Source organism: Ictalurus punctatus, chromosome 14 (assembly GCF_001660625.3).
Source record: "Ictalurus punctatus breed USDA103 chromosome 14, Coco_2.0, whole genome shotgun sequence".
In the NCBI taxonomy this organism is placed as follows: Eukaryota; Metazoa; Chordata; class Actinopteri; order Siluriformes; family Ictaluridae; genus Ictalurus; species Ictalurus punctatus.
In genome coordinates, this window is record NC_030429.2 from 26,357,658 (window position 1) to 26,367,585 (window position 9,928).

The following is a 9,928-nucleotide window of genomic DNA, read 5'->3' on the forward strand; positions in this document are numbered from 1 at the left end:
GCAATAATAAAAATGAAATCCACCTGTTTTGATACTCTTCGACGGTGAAATTCATTTCTGTATCTGGTTTTCCTTCGTCAGCTTGATGGAAAAACATCAGAGGGCAGAAGAGAGAGGAGGAAAAATGAGCAGAGCGTTTCCTCCCGTGTCGAAGCCCCCTGACAGCGCCGATCAGGGTTAAAGCGCACAAATCAGAGTAAACAAAAGCCGTGTCACACGTCTACACTCACACCGGACACGCTCGACAGCCCGCCTGACAAATACTGCCGCTCAGACTGAAGGACGAACGGCGCACTCGTTCGTCTCCTCTGGACTTTCTTTCTTTTTACCTTGGTGAAAAATCGTCTCTTGACGTTGCTCTTTTTTCTGCAGGTGTGAAGAGAAAAACATGTGGAGCGAAAGAAAAAGAATAAAAAAAACATGACAAGAAGAGAATGCGACTGGATTCTTTCATTTATTTTTTTTTGCACTAGTAAATCATTCTCATCAGGACGCATCCCGAGGTGCTTCAAGATCAGTTTCTTGGCGTCTCAATAACAATTTGTTTTCTCACGGTCGTGAATAGTCATTCAGGTTATCTAAACTTGTTTTTAAAGCTTTGTTACATGCCTGTGCGCTCGTCCGCTACACGTTCATGCAGGTATCCAATCAGCCAATCATGTTGCAGCAGCACAATGCATGAATTCATGCAGATACAGCTCAAGAGCTTCAGTTCATGTTCACAGCAGTGATCTCACTGACCATGGCATGATGCCAATTGGAGCATTCCAGGAACTGATGATCTTCACACAACAGTCTTCAACAGTCTCTAGAGTTTATGCACACACACAAAAAAAGCTCAAATAAGCACTCCGTACAACCGTGCTGAGCAGAAAAGCATCTCACGACATGTCCGAGCTTAAGCCTGATTAGCTACAACAGCATAAGATGACATCCTGTCAGCCAAGAACAGAAGCCTGAGGCTACAGCGGGCACAGAAACCGGACAGATGAAGGTTTGGAAAACACGGTCTGGTCGGATGCATCTCTGCTGCAGATGGTGGGATCAGAATTTGGCACTAACGGCAGGAATCCATGGACACCCCCTTCCTCATGTCAACAGTTCAGGCTGGTGGTCGTGAAGGTGGTAGTGTAACTGTGCTGGGAATATTTATTACACGAATATTTCCTTGGCACACTTTGGGCATCTTAATACCACCCGAACGTCTCATAAAGGCCGGACGATGATGACACGCCACGTCACAAAGTCGTCTCAGGCTGGCACCGAAACATTACAATGAGTTTAGTACATACAAGTTGCATTTAAACTAACAACATTTACAGGCCACAGTGTGAGATGTAACCATGGCAACAATCATGTAATAGTGCCTGCTGATATCGGAGTGGAGTATCTACATGCTGCTAAACTCATGAATTAAAATTATTCAGCAATGATGTAGCAAAACAGTCGCAAAGCCTGTGTGGGTCAGGAGCTAGTCTCTCTAGTTTCTCTGAAGCGTGCCTACTCGCAGGAGGTTCTTTTGGACATTTCTTTATCTGAAATTAACACAGATGTATTTTGAGTTTACAAAAAAAAACAACAACTAAGTATTATCTCAAGATCTCAATACAAATATGATGTAAGTGAGAAAAGTGTCACGGCTTCTCTGAGGTTCCGCACACACACCCCACCCCACCTCACCTCACCTCACCTCACCTCACACATTTCCTTTAATGAACTTGTCTCCGGTCCCGGAGTTCTTCTGAAGTTCTACTGAAGCGGAAAAAAAACAGCGTCTTTTTCCTCTCGGGATAGATTTCGCCTTCTGATTTCCCAAAGCCGCCGTAGCGCTCCTCCTCCTCCTCCTCTTCCTGCTGTTGCGGCACGGCAAAATTGCTGTCTTAGCAGCTGTGAAAGAGCACAATCAGCTTCTGCGAGCTTGGTTAAAGGCTCCTGGCTGAACAAACCCTGGCAGAGATCTTTCACCTGACACGCAGAGCACTTCCAGCACGGAGAGCTGCTCTAATCGCCCAGCTTTATCCGCTTCCTCACTGGCCTTCTGCTGACTCACTCGCACATACCATTTACATTTCGCCTTTCTCCAGACGCTTTTATCAAAGTCACAAATGAAGCAGAAGCTAATCCAAGCGCCGAGCCGATAAAGGAGCCGACAGAGAGCCGAGGTCTAGAGACGTTTAGCGTTAAATAGTATACATAATATGCTTTTTATTTTCGTAATACATTTTGTATAGTGTATAGTTCTCATTCTGACCGCACACACCTCGACTCAATCACAGCCACGCCACTGAAGGACTTTCAGTTCCCACACTCACTGTGACGTCTACGCTCAGTGCCACCTACCTGTCTATGCTAAGCCTCATATCACAGTGCTGTAGTGTTTACGTCTTTGTCTCTTGCCCAAGTAACTCTGTCTGTTAGCTCGCCTGACTTCTTCCCGTTTAACTTTGCTTTCCATTTTCAGATTTCTCAAAGAAACTTCTCCTGCGCCTGTCGATCCGCCACCTGACAACTACGAGACAGCAATTCACAGTCCGTGCAGGACTATTTTTGGGATCAAATGCTTGATTTTGTGGCGGGTTTTTTCAAACATTTGCGATGCAACTTGCAGAGTTTTTTTGTTTGTTTGTTTTGCGGAAAACTACTTGAATCGGCGGGATCGCGATCGTACGAAAGAGCACGTGAATCGAAGAGGGCTTTGCCTGAGTGCACGTCGTGATGACGTCACATGACGCGTCTCGGCCCAGATCCGTGGAAAATCTAAGTTTGGGGAAATAACCTCAGAATATTGCGGAGTTTGCTTTGTTTTGCGTTAATTTCTGTGATGCTGGAGGGACTGCATTCAGATCTCATCATTTTAGAAAACTTGCTGTTTCTATGGCAACGTAGACAATTCCAAATTGGATCTATTCACTACTATGAGAGCAATTAGCTCAACACTTTAAAATTTTTATTTTTTTTTAAACGTAACGAATTGGTAAACATTTCTCTAGATATTACGTATATTATAATGGTAAAAAAAAGACATTTAAGTGTAAAACAGTGTTAAAGTCAAAACATATTTTAAAGTAAGGAATATGTTAACGGTCATGTTTACGGACTATGTCTCCCATCAGCCACTGCACACCACCTGACCATGACACCCACATCACATGACTGCGTTGCACCTGATTCACATTAATGAGCGCTAGTATTTAAGTTACGCCTTGTACAGTACTCAGGCTCGAGCGTTTGTCTTCTGCTGTTGATTATCTTTGTACCTTGTTCATTTCACGTTCATGCTGTACAGTAAAGTAAATCTGCACCTGCACCTGGCTTCATCTCGAAGTCCTGACATTAACGACCATTTCTTAACGTAAAACATTGTTAAAAACCTATTTTAATATAACTAATGATGTTAAAACCGCATTTTAATGTCAATCAAAAACATTTTAATGTACAAAATATGTTCAAAGCCATATTTTAAAGTAAAAAAGACAAACAAACTGAAGTCGTAAGAATCAGTGTGAACGCTAACTCCGCCCCTGACCTTAACCTTTCATACGAATGAAGTCGCTGCGACAGATTTGTAAGTGTTACAGAGGTGCCAATATTTCCTGTAAAGCCGTAGCATGTTGCTACAGTTATACAGGAGGCAAAGAAAATGACGAAAACTAAAATCCCCAGCTGGAAAAGTTGCTTCACTGAAGGGGAAAGGACGCAGGACGGAATCTTCTGGTAGCAGTAACTTTCGCTGAATTTATCTGGGTGAACTTTGACCTGGGAATTCATGAACCTCAGGCTTGGGAGCCAATAGAAAGACAAGTGGGCAGGGTCATAGTTTCATTGGTGGGTTATTATTATTATTAATAACAACAACAACAACAACAACAACAATAATAATTATAATAATAATAATAATCATTATTATTATTATAAGTAGTGCTTTTGTCTTGCTGTATTCTTGCTGTTGCTTGGTGTACTGTACATCTTACCATCGTTATGGTCAAAGTTTTTTTTTCTCTCTGCCTTAGAGGATTTTCTTGGTAGCAATGTTAGCAACTGACACGAGACTGTGTACACGTAAATAATAACTGTGAGACAACGCACAGCAGAAATCAGAGGAAAAGTGCTGACTGTGTGTGTGTGTGTGAGTGTGTGTGTGTGTGTGTGTGTATACACGCTGTTACACTCACGTGTATATTTCTGAAATATGAAGCAGTGAACTGTACCGTAGCTCACAGAGAGCTTTGATGCTTTGATGGGAAGAGAGGAGAGAGAGCGAGCGAGCGAGCGAGAGCAAGAGCGAGAGAGAGAGAGAGAGACTTTTAGACCTTACAATCCTTTAATTAGCAAAAGTCACACTATACACATTAAAGTCGAGGTGACTCAATATATAAATAAATAAATATTTAAAGGAGCATAAAAAACCCCTAAATAAATTAAATAAATAAATAAGTCAACGCAACAACGGACGGTTGTTATGAACATGATCAGCCTAATGCTGGTGTAAAACAAACTTCTCCCTCCACTACAGATCACAGAGCCTCCTCACAACATCACACCGCCTTGAACATCTCCACGTCCCCCATACTTCTGTAAAAGTTCAAATCAATCAGAATTCGTGATTTGCTCAGTCTGGAGAGAACTCTTATGGCATCGCAGTCTGTGTTTTGTGCCACTTTGGTTTTTTTTGGGTTTTTTTCCTGGCCAAAGATAAAATTGCTCAGCTGACACTTGAACCTGTTTCTCCTGACGTACTTAAAACCAAAGATAAAAATCTGAAAAGTAAAATCCACATAAAATGACCTCAAGTTGTTTTTTAAAACAAAAACAATGGCTGCAACCTGGAGCAATGTATAAAAGCATGAAAAACTCTCTCTGTGAACAAAATGGACATTCCTTTGTGACCTCAGGGTTTAAAAGATATAAGAGATAAAAGAATTCACAGAAACAATTCCATGTAAAATCCTCCTTTGGAGGTCAGCAAATTTTTTGGTTAACGGTGGTTTGTGTAGCGCCCTCCACTCTGGTTTAACATCATCATTAAAACCCAGTACACTTCGCCATGGGGTGTCCACGCTCCCATTCAGTTTAATCTTATTTAAAAACTTTCACACAGGCTGTGTACAGAAGCTTACCGGACACTGTCTCGATGTTCATGTCACCTCTGAACTCCAGGAGGCGGCCCCCACACCTGTCTAGGTCTGGTGCGATGCCCAGCTGGGAAAAACGTTCTTCCTCTGTAGGCACAGTCTTGCTTGCTTTGTTGTCCATCAGCTGAGCATTCTCCTCTGACTTTAGGGTGGGCCTCCAGTGATGTAGGAGTTTATTCACAACGCGTAGGGACCGTAGTCCCAGGCTCGCTGCTAAGTCCTCTGCCCATGACAGGTCCGTACCTGTGATGTTCACCAGCTGCCGGAGTGTCACAATCCCTGAGGATTCCAGAACCCTAGATAATGAAGGAGTAGTCACACCAGAGATGTCCAATCACCCACCATGAACCAGGGGGTCCTCCAGCAGCCAGTGTGGTGTTCTGCACCCTTTGATTTGTTTGTTTTTTTAAAAAAAAGGTTCCATATATTAAAAAGCTCACGATAAACAACTGGTAATCCAGTCTAGTGTTCTTGTGTCCATTAAAAACAAAGTTCTGTCCAACCCCAGTCCTCCTACTGTGTGCAACAGCCTATAGGCTGCTGCTCTCCATACCAAACTCCTGGGTCCAGTGAGGAGTCTCTGGATGAACTGAAGTCTAAACGTTGCAGTTCTGCTGGCTACGTGGACCAGCCCCTGCCCCCCCTCTATCGGCAGATGAAGGACACTTTGAGGGATCCAGTGTAGTCTGTCCCAGAAGAAGTCTAGCACGGCCTGGATGTTTGAGAGCAGGTTTGGTGGTGGATCCACACATGCCAGCTTGTGCCACAGGGTTGATGCTGCCAAGTTGTTGATAATCAGCGTGCGTCCCCTGTAAGACATTTTTGGGACCAACCACTTCCACCTGCTCAGTCTGCCCTTCACCTGTTCAAAAACACCCTCCCAATTTTTATTTAAAAACTCAGTGCTGCCTAGATAAACACCCAAGTACTTAAAACCACCGTTTTTCCACACCAAACCAGCTGGTAATTTGGGCTGCCCACCACCCCACTCTCCAACTAAAATAGCTTCACTTTTGGCCCAGTTGACCTTGGCAGATGATAAAATCTCAAAATCTTTCAAAAACATCAGTTAAAATATTCACATCAGTCTGTGCTCCCAGCGTTACAACCAGGTCATCTGCATATGCTGAGAGACGAAGAGAAGCGCTGGAGTGAGATATCTTAAAACCAGAAAGTTGATCTCTCAGTTTACATAAAAGAGGTTCAAATGCTAGGCTGTACAGCATGCCTGACGGAGAACAGCCTTGTCTAATACCTCTGTAGACTCTAAAAGGGGCACACAAACCACCATTAACCTTCAGTACACTCTCAATTTCACTGTACAAAGTCTTGATCATGGCTATGAAACCTGGGTTGAAAACAAAGGTTTCCAGCACCTTCCACAAGTAATCATGTTCAACCCGGTCAAAATCCTTTTCCTGATCTAGAAAAATAAGACCAGTCTTTAAGCCCAATAGCCTGGAGACGTCCAAAATGTCATGAATTAAATATACATTATCAAATATAGACCTGCCAGGCACACAGTACGTCTGGTCATGGTGAGTGATTTGCTCCATTACCTTAGTCAGTCTTGAAGCTAATGCTTTTGAGAGCAGCTTGTAGTTAGTGCACAATAGTGAGACAGGGTGCTAGTTCTTCAAGTGTGTCAGGTCTCAATTTTTCGGCATGAGGGTCAGGACAGCTCTCCTGCAGCTCAATGGGAGCTCACCTCCCGTCACACTGTCTAGCAATACCCAGTTCAGGCAAGCAGGGCTTCTCTGGGGTTGGTGCAGCCCTCGTGGGTTCCTGGGCTGCAGGCTGGGATTGGGGTTCGCTCTCACTGGGCTCTGGTGCAGCAGCATCTCTGGGGCTTTCAGCAGCGGGCTGAGCTGCAGCCGCAGGGGGAACGTCTCCAGCAGGCCCAGCTACGTCCTGTCCCGGCCGCTCAGAAACACCGGGGTCGCTCTGTCTCTCAGGACAGGCCCAGACAAGATGCCCTATTTTACCACATTTAAAACATTTCATATCTGCATCCGAAGATACAAAAATGCTGTAGTCATAACCTTCTACACTGAATTTAAACACTAGGTTTAATCCTTCTGCTCCATCCTTCAGAATCTTAAAAACCATTCTTCTAAAAGACACCAAGTGTTGAACCAGTGTGGACTTACAGCCAAGGGGGATTTTCTTTACGGGGTAGACCAGTCACCCGTATCTAGACAGTTCTTTGGATATGATCTCATCGGAGATAAAAGGAGGGACATTAGACAGTATAACCTTTTTGGATGGGGAACTTAGGGAAGAGACCATCGTAAGTTCATTGTTAAGTACAATTCCTTTCTGGACTAGCTTGTTTGCTCTATCGACGTCGTTCACAAACACTACGATCGCACTGTTCATGCGGGAGGCAGAGACAATGTTCTCATGTCCCTCCACTTGTCCTACCGCTAACACACACTCCTCCACACTCACCCTGCACGCCACCCTCACACCGTGCCGGTGAGTTAAACTCTCACACAGCCATGTGCTCAGAGCCACCATGCTCCTCCACCGCAACACACACACACACACACACACACATGCACTTACTCGCGTTCACACTCGTTCACACAAAAAAAAGTAATTAATCCGAGATGTTTAACGGAAAAAATTGCATTAAATGCCGAAAAAAGTTGGCAAAATGCCAACTGCTCTCGCACGCTCAACACGCCACACTCGCTCTTCTACCGCGCATGCGCATAGAGAGAGAGAGAGAGAGAGAGAGAGAGAAAGAGAGAGAGATAGAGAGAGCGAGAGAGAGAGAAAGAGAGAGAGCGGGAGAGAGAGAGTGAGAGAGAGAGAGAGAGCTAGAGGGAGAGAGAGCGGGAGAGAAAGAGAGGTCCACATCTCTTCATACCCAGCTTCATACATCAGTACTTTTCCATCAGGAAAAGTGTAGAGATGATGTCATCTTACTCTGTTTTTCTCTCCCTCTCTTTCTCACACACACACACACACACACACACACACACGTGTCTAGTTTTCTGGTTTTCATTAAGAGATACTGTAGGTCTATCAGGAGGAAGAGGTTGTGCTGAAGAGCAGCCCTGTTCATCCACCACACATCCTCATCCTCATCCTCATCTGTTCTCACCATCACATCATCATCTCCAGCAGTGTACCAGCTCAAACAGGAGTTTCCTGTACTGTGTGTATCGATTACACAATAAGTAATGAGAGAAACACTCAGTGTCAGGTCGCTACAGTAAAAAAAGCACGAAAAAAACACAAGTAGAGTCACAGCACATCTCACTGTGTTTCCCTTCCTCTTATTCCACAGAGAGTTCCCCTACAATTACATTCCTTCATTAATTAAAGTAATGGCATGCTGTACTTTTTATCCGTTTATAGTATTTGTTACAGTATGTGAGGACAGGCTTGGAGAAATTCATCCTTTGGTGCTCAGACGACACACGTGAATCCGGAAGGTTAGAAAGTGAAGTCCTTACGAAATAAACCGTCCCCAGTCTGGAGTCCTGGTTCTGGCTTCAGTGCCAAAGTATGACAAAATACCAGGACGCAGAAGATCACAATCATCACACGGACACAACAGATTGACATTTTACCCCACATCGACCCCCGCTGAAAAAAAAAAAAAAAAAAAAAAATATATATATATATATATATATATATATATATATATATATATATATATATATATATATATAAACTTGTCATAGAAATCCTAATGGTTTCCAGTATGAAAACCATTACACACCATCATCTGTTGACCATTAAAACCATTACCAAACAGTTTCCATTACATAGTGGGATGCGATATCCAATAGGAATGCCACCAATAGAAGGCAACAAATTACCAGCAGAGACCCACAGGGACCATTACAGTTTACATTCAAATCCATTAAAACCATTATAAATTCTATCAGGGTTTCTATTGTATTTTTTTTAAGCAGCGACTGTTTGCTAACACAGAATGCTAACACTGAGATAGAATGCTAACACTGAGATAGAATGCTAACACTGAGATAGAATGCTAACACTCAGATAGAATGCTAACACTAAGGGAGAATGCTAACACTGAGATGGAATGCTAACACTAAGGGAGAATGCTAACACTGAGATAGAATGCTAACACTGAGATAGAATGCTAACACTGAGATAGAATGCTAACACTAAGGGAGAATGCTAACACTGAGATAGAATGCTAACACTAAGCGAGAATGCTAACACTGAGAAAGCATGCTAACACTGAGATAGAATGCTAACACTAAGGGAGAATGCTAACACTGAGAAAGAATGCTAACACTAAGGGAGAATGCTAACACTGAGATAGAATGCTAACACTGAGATAGAATGCTAACACTAAGCGAGAATGCTAACACTGAGAAAGCATGCTAACACTGAGATAGAATGCTAACACTAAGGGAGAATGCTAACACTAAGGGAGAATGCTAACACTGAGATAGAATGCTAACACTAAGGGAGAATGCTAACACTGAGATAGAATGCTAACACTAAGGGAGAATGCTAACACTGAGATAGAATGCTAATCATTTGGAGAGCGATCATTAGCAGAACATTTGGTCATGAATATTATATCACTGTCCAGGTTCTGATGGTGATGCTGTTTTTGCTGAGAGAAGAACACCTCCGCTCGTGTCGTGTAGTTTTACTAATAGAACTTTTTTTTAATGACACGGGCTGAAGCATCAGGACGTGAAGTTTTCTGTAAGGAGATATTTATGTAACGTTGATGGAAGGAGTCTCCAGTGTCAGCGCTTTGTAACAGTAATGCTGTAAGGCTTTGTTATCTTCCA

General features: G+C 43.2%; 1 protein-coding gene across 3 annotated transcripts in view; it reads right to left on the bottom strand.

The window, feature by feature from the left end:
* Positions 1-9,928, bottom strand: part of khdrbs3 (KH domain containing, RNA binding, signal transduction associated 3) — a 125,356-nt gene that overhangs the window by 72,083 nt on the left and 43,345 nt on the right. Inside the window, exon 1 of one of the 3 annotated variants that reach the window (XM_047159902.2) lies at positions 1,696-2,472. The exons of the other annotated variants lie outside the window; for them this stretch is intronic. The gene's annotated coding sequence lies outside the window, so the exon portion shown is untranslated. Of the gene's footprint in view, positions 1-1,695; positions 2,473-9,928 lie in introns of those variants that run through there. 3 annotated transcript variants of the gene reach the window in all.